This window comes from Sphaeramia orbicularis, chromosome 17 (assembly GCF_902148855.1).
Source record: "Sphaeramia orbicularis chromosome 17, fSphaOr1.1, whole genome shotgun sequence".
Taxonomy (NCBI): domain Eukaryota; kingdom Metazoa; phylum Chordata; class Actinopteri; order Kurtiformes; family Apogonidae; genus Sphaeramia; species Sphaeramia orbicularis.
Genome location: NC_043973.1, coordinates 35,401,521 through 35,408,720, shown reverse-complemented (window position 1 = coordinate 35,408,720; position 7,200 = coordinate 35,401,521). Strand labels below are relative to the sequence as shown.

The 7,200-nt window shown below is 35.1% G+C and overlaps 1 pseudogene; it reads left to right on the top strand.

Annotated features, from left to right (window-relative positions):
• The first annotated feature begins 6,375 nt into the window (after positions 1 to 6,375).
• LOC115437400 (ephrin type-B receptor 3-like) overlaps positions 6,376 to 7,200 on the top strand; it is a 62,202-nt pseudogene continuing 61,377 nt past the window's right edge.

Here is a 7,200-nt window from a genome sequence, read left to right as displayed (position 1 = left end):
GCTGGAAAAGAAGGGTTTGCACAACAAAATGGTGGATTGTCTTAATACTGAAAATAAGAATTGATAATCAAACAGTTGTTCAACAAAAATGATCAATAAATGAAAAGCAATGTGATGTGTGTATTTTGGAATAAAAAAGACACAGGAGTTGAGTAGGATTTATTTACTGTGTTACAAAACATTATGGACAATAATTTTGCTCTCTTATAACAATAAAATTGTGCACATGTTTTCATGCTCATTGGGTCGCCATTTGATCAGTTTTTATCCAATATTCTTCAAATTTGGAGGATTGACAGATCTAGTAATAAGATGGACAAAGAAACATTTTTGGAATGGTTTTGGGGGGATCTGTTTGAAATACTGATTAATAACTGATGCAAATATACTTGTACACCTTGATTGTGATCAGGCCGAAAGGTCCCATCGACTGGTGTTGGAATCGAGTTAATGTATATACATATATTTGTATTATTTTTGTGTCTGTAACAGTAAAAAGCAATGCAACGTTGCCCAATGTGAGCCGGCTCCAGTCCACCTGCCACCCTGCAGAAGATCAAGTGCTTATGGAAAATGTATGAATGGATGTAGGCTATTTGGTGCCGGTGTGTCAATAACATATTGCAACAGGAAGTAATCTAATATATTCCTGCATTGATATTTTGTCTAAGTTTTCAATGCACTTACTTTTTGTCTTCAAACAGAACTTTCATGTGAGACAGATGCAACGGCACTCCCCTCAGCCAAAGCGTCTCCAAAACTCCCAATTTTATAGAAATTACCAGCTCCTATACTCATGCTATAGACCAGGGCTGTCAAACTCATGTTAGTTCAGTTCCACATTCAGCTAAATTTGATCTGCAGTGGGCCCAACCAGGAAAATAATAACAGAATAATATATAAATAATGTCAACTCCAAACTTTTCTCTATGTTTTAGAGCGAAAAAAGTAAGATTACATTACACATCTTCAAACTATCCTCTCAAACAATGTGAATAACATGAACAAACTGAAAAAAAATGTGTAATTTTAACAATATTCTGCCTCTGTTGATCACATTTACATTATAACTTACAGATCACAGTGGATCTACAAACACACAAAACATTTAGTAACAGGAGGAATATTATTAAAATTGCACTTACTTCTCTTAAGACATTTCAGGTTGGTCATATTTGTTCAGGTTATTCAGATATTTTTGCAATATTATAATTTGTTTCAGTGTAAATACATGAAAATATTTACATTTTACAAAGAGAAAAATTTGGAGTTGTATTTATACACTGTAAGACCGGATAAGTTGAGTTTACTTAAAATATTTGAGTAAACCGGTTATCTTAAAAAATTTAAGTAATGAGTAATGAAAACTTGAATGTATTAAACTTAAATGGATGATTTGAATGGATTTACTATTTTAAGTCCAACACACTAAATGCCAAGTTAATTTAACTTAAAATTTGCTGCAATGTCAGTCGCTTTGTATAATCATTTGACTTGATATCATCAGTTCATTGGACTCAATTCCCAGTTGATTTAAATCAAAATCTTTTGCAATATAAATTGCTTTGTATAATTATTCAACTTCATATATTGTAGTGTGGGTGGAAGTTAGTTCAATGTAATTTAACCATACTGGAAGTGCTTTTACTTTGACAAGGCATAAAGATTTTCATGTGAGAAGAATATATAGTGATAAACAATAAACCCATTGTTGGGCCTATGGCTCTGACTCCTGGTGCAGCTGTACAAAATACAAAAACAAGCACAAAAAGGCCAATAAACACTGACATCCACACATTAAGTCCAAATGAACACTAACACCACAACCCCACTGAACCCCTGCACAGAAAAAGAACACATGGTCAACAACATGCCCAATACCCACAATGCAATGCACAGATAAAAAGGTGTGGTCATGACTAAAACTGAGTGATTTAATTCCATTCAACTGAAACTTTTTCATACTTTCTACGATGTCTACAAATTAGTAGAATATACTGAACATCTTATAGTAATAAACTTACATCATTTAAGTTCATTGTAATTAAAGCATTTTAGTAAATACAAAGTCTGGGGCTTACAGTGTACTTTATTTTGACCTACCTGAGATTGAATTGGTCTGAATGTGGAACCTGAACTAAAATGACTGTTAACATTTTAGTGTAATTGTTTCATTTCACAAATTCATCCTAAGGACCAGACTGGACCCTTTAGAGGGCCGGATTTGGCCCCCGGGACGCATGTTTGGCACCTGTGGTATAGACCTACTTGGCTCATGCATGGCCAATCATTTTTTGCAAGTTTCATGAAAATTGGCGCGACAATTTTCTGCAAAAACACAAAGAGAGAAATTATGACCTTGGCAGAACATGTTTTATATTATTATATTATTTGAGAGACAATGTGGGTTTGTTAAATGATCCTGGTGCTCTCAGTAAAAATGCAGCCCAAATTACACATGTTATTATGCAGTATAAACCTCAAAGGCCGTTCAATAACCCGCGGGAGGCGCTGTCTAACCATTGTTATCAAAGCTCATATTGATTGTCCGCTGATGCGACCGCAGTCCATTTAATGCCAGCATTGATCGACATTTAGAGCGCAGCGTCCAGCCTGGTGTTCCCTCCTGCCAGGACGGAGCAGCCAGGAGCTACCAGCCGCTTCTGTCCGCTCGCCAACCAGCCGCCTCCATCCCCCCCTCCCCCTCCTCCTCCTCCTCCTCCTCCTCCCCCTCATCACCCTCTTATCCTCTGCACCCCCCCGCCAACTGCGTCAAGTAACGCACAGACATCCAGAGGAAAACCGGAAGTGTGGAGGCGTTGACTTCAAAATATGACAGAAAAATAGATTCTAAGTAAAAGTACTTTTGGGAATTTAATAGATTTCGATTTGGTTAAATATGCAGATGGATCTAAAGTGCACATTGATATTATGATTATGATTATGATTATGATTATTATTATTATTATTATTATTATTATTATTATTTTTATTTTTATTTTTATTTTTATTATTATTATTATTATTATTATTATTATTATTATTATTATTATTCTAAGCTGAAGCTAAATATACCTTATGGCTTTTTTTTTTACTGCACTGTGTATAATAATACTTCAAATTTTATATTCTATGCTTTAGATTATTATATACCTTACAATTTGCTACAGTCTGTCTTTTACAACGGTGCATTTATCGCTGTTTTTGTATTTATATACTGTGAATTCTTTTTACCACATTAATTTTCTTTTATATCATCGCACACTGCATTGATCTATTCTATTCTATTCTATTCTATTCTATTCTATTCTATTCTATTCTATTCTATTCTATAGAAACAAATATAAAGAAAGAAACTATTCTATTCGAAAAAAAGAAAGAAAGAAAGAAAGAAAGAAAGAAACTATTCTATTTAAGAGAAAGAAAGAAAGAAAATAACTATTCTATTCAAAAGAAAGAAACTATTGTATTTGAAAGAAAGAAAGAAAGAATAAAACTACTCTATTCTAAAGAAAGAAAGAAAGAAAGATAGAAAGAAAGAAAGATGAAAACTATTCTATTCTAAATAAAGAAAGAAAGAAACTATTCTATTTGAAAGAAAGAAAGAAAGAAAGAAACAAAGAAAGAAACAAACTACAGTATTTGACAGAAAGAAAGAAACAAAGTAAGAAAGAAAGAAAATAACTATTCTATTCTAATGAAAGAAAGAAAGAAAGAAAGATTAAAACTACTCTATTCTAAAGAAAGAAAGAAAGAAAGAAAGAAAGATAAAAACTATTCAAAGAAAGAAAGAAAGAAAGAAAGAAAGAAAGAAAGAAAGAAAGAAAGAAAGATTAAAACTACTCTATTCTAAAGAAAGAAAGAAAAAGTATTGTATTGTATTGTATTCTAAAGGACAGACAGACAGACAGACTGAAAGAAAGAAATAAGAAAGAAAGAAAGAAAGAAAGAAAGAAAGAAAGAAAGAAAGAACTATCCTTTTCAAAAGAAAGTATTCTATTCTATTCTATTCTATTCTACAGGTAAGAGATGTTTATTTGAACGTCTGAATTTTATCCATTTAATGTCACTCAAGACCTGGTGTCTGACGTAAATATAGATCAGAATCATAATCAGCTTCATTTATTTTATTTTAACTTTATTTCTCCGGTTTATTCATCATGAACACAAAACCCCCAGTTTTAACTACTTCTCCTGGGACGGCTTTTAAGACTCCAAAATCCATTAAAAATATTTACAAGAAATCTTTTGTATCAACTGAAGTCATCAGTGTTCCTATAACTGAACTCACAGTCTCCGTCTTTTTTCTGCCTTTTTCAGGTTGATTCTGACTTCAGTGAAACTATGTAAATCCAGTTTCATTGTGTGGAACCAAAGCCAGTGCTCTTCTTTGCAGATACTAGTTCAGCCCATCCTAACCTTTGTCCATCCAGGTGGGTCTACAGTGACCTCAGTGGTGAGGATGAGGTCATGATTACCCACCCATCCTGTGTGAGTCACCCGCTGTTTGAACACTCACAGACCCCCTTATCATTCTCATTCACAATACGATTAAAACAGCATCAAACCACAAATAATAACATGTTTTATTTGTATATGTCATCTGGTGCTATCGTCTCAGCCTCTAAACCACTCCTCTAGGAAATAAAGACTCTAGTTTCTATCATATTTTTATTGATCTGCTCTGAAACATCGTAGTTTTGCTTTTGATCCCTAGTGCTGGTAGTTTTAATCAACCCTGGTGACAAGCAAAGGAAGATAAAATAGAATTTTCTCGTACAAATGGCTTAAAACAGCCAATTAGTTTATTTGCTGACCCGAATTAAACTTGCCTACAGTTGCTCTCCCCAATTCATCGTTAATACTGGGTTTCAAACTGGGGTGACATATTTAATAACAGGGTGTATGGTTTATGCTTTTCACTCTAATAATAATCCAATTGGTTGGAATGCTGCTTTTAGACACTTCTGTTGCACATAAACTATTCAGCGGTGGAATATGTGATAGTCTGCATTCTTACGTGTTTCCATTTCATGTAACTATAGCAGGCAGTTAGTTTTCAGATTTAAGGATTTCATTGTTTAAACATGGATAAATGAAGCTAAAACTCAACACACTCATCATCTGTCATCAGTTCATTTCAGGCATTAGTTCATGATCATTGCACATGTCGAATTGTTACCCAGGTTTAGCACTGTTGTATGTATAATGAATTTGATGATTATGGGGATGATAATGATTATAGATATTATTATTATAAGCATCATAATCATTATTATTATTATTATTATTATTGATAATAATAATAAGTGTAAATGCTAGATTAGTAGTAGTAGTGGGTTAGTCGTATTTATTTATTTTTTTTCATCTTTTACCATTACAATGTGTTAAATTGCATGGTGTATGACATTGTTTCACTTTGTGTCTTTATGTTTTTTACCCCAACCCCCAAAGGGGTGGCAAGGGGTACTGTTTCTAGTTCAGTTTGTTTCTTTGTTCGTTAACACTCTAACAGCAAAACTATTGGTTGAATTAATACCAGATTTGGTTTATAGATTGCCAGTGACCCAGAATAGATCTGATTACATTTTGGGAAACGTAGGTCAAAGTTCCAATTTTTCATGAATTTACACCCCCCCATTTACTTATAATAGGTGAAATTTCAAATATCTGCAGCAGCAAAAGTATTGGTTAAATTCATATCAAATTTGGTTTATTTATTGCACATGACCCGAAAAGATGTCATTACATTTTGGGAACAGTAGGTCAAAGTTCAAGTTTTATATAACATTTTTAAATTCTTCCCATTTACTTATAACAGAACCCCTTGTATTTTATATCGGGTTGCATCTGACTACTGGCCATGTTGTCACTGTAAATGAATTTTTTTTCTTAGCTGACTTTTCTGGGTAAATAAACAACAACAACACAATAATAATAATATAATAATAATAATAATAATAATATAATAATAATAATAATAATATAATAATAATGTATTATTTCTATTATTGGATTTGTTTCTATTATCTTTTTTTTTTTATTGCAAATGACAAGGAAGGTACTGCTAAATTGCTTTTCATTGTAACAACGACAATAAAGTTCCATTCAATTCTAATGTTCTGAATGCAGATCCTTTATTTGTAGTGGATTCTATTCTATTCTATTCTATTCTATTCTATTCTATTCTATTCTATTCTATTCTATTCTATTCTACAGTGTGGTATTACAAAGGGTCTCCTCCTTTTAAGACAATGCCACTAATTGTTGAACACGGGGATGAACGGCTCTTATTTTGGAGGTGTGTCTTTGACCGGAAGCTGTGTGCGGACCCGGTGCGTGCGCATTGACGCACCGGAGCCCCCAGCCCCCTTCTGTGCGTCTCTGTCCCAGTATTGCCATTCCGACGCGCATCCAACGCAGAGGAGCAACAGCTACCCGGAGTTGGCCAAAGTGGACTAGGGAGACCCCCCTGCGGACAGAGCCCCCCAGAGCCGCGCTTTGCATCCTGTGCTCGGGGAGGGCATCGGCGCAGAGATGCGCCTCTGGACAGCGGTTCGGTGTCGGTAAAGTCAGATAAAGAGAATGAGTCTGCGGAACGGCGCAGTGTGGTAGCGCAGTAGTGAGCGTGCGTCCGGAGGAACAACGGGAGCGGGTTGAATGAAAAATAAAGACGGTTGGTGTTTTTTTTTTCTCCCTCGGAGGATTTAGGTGGAATGGGGCGGTGAGAGCCCCCAGTGCCTCCAACTAAAGACATGCGAATTGGGAGAGGAACAAAAAGCGGTGGTGCTGCTGCGGTCTGTGTTTGAGTCTCCATCCTTCCGCGGGTCCAGTCTACATACACACCTTTATTCATGTTGCAAACGCCTGGTTTATGACAATGGATTACTTGCTGTGGGTGTGCAGCCTCGTTGTTCCCGTGGTTCTGGCTGTAGAAGGTAGGATGTCGTTGTGTATTTTTTACTTTTATCTGGCGCGTATGAACAATGGGGCTGTTTGGATGGATCAGCATTTGGCAGTGGAACTCAGTATTGTCCACTGAGCATCTCAGCGGAGGAAAAAAAAACAAAAAAAAAAAAAACCCAAAAAAAACAGTGTGTAGTGTTTATATCCACGGTTGCCTGCCAGACTATTTAAATGACCCTGCATTTGGGTTAGTTTAATCCGGTATTCTGCTTTTATAGGTGAAATTAGACCTGC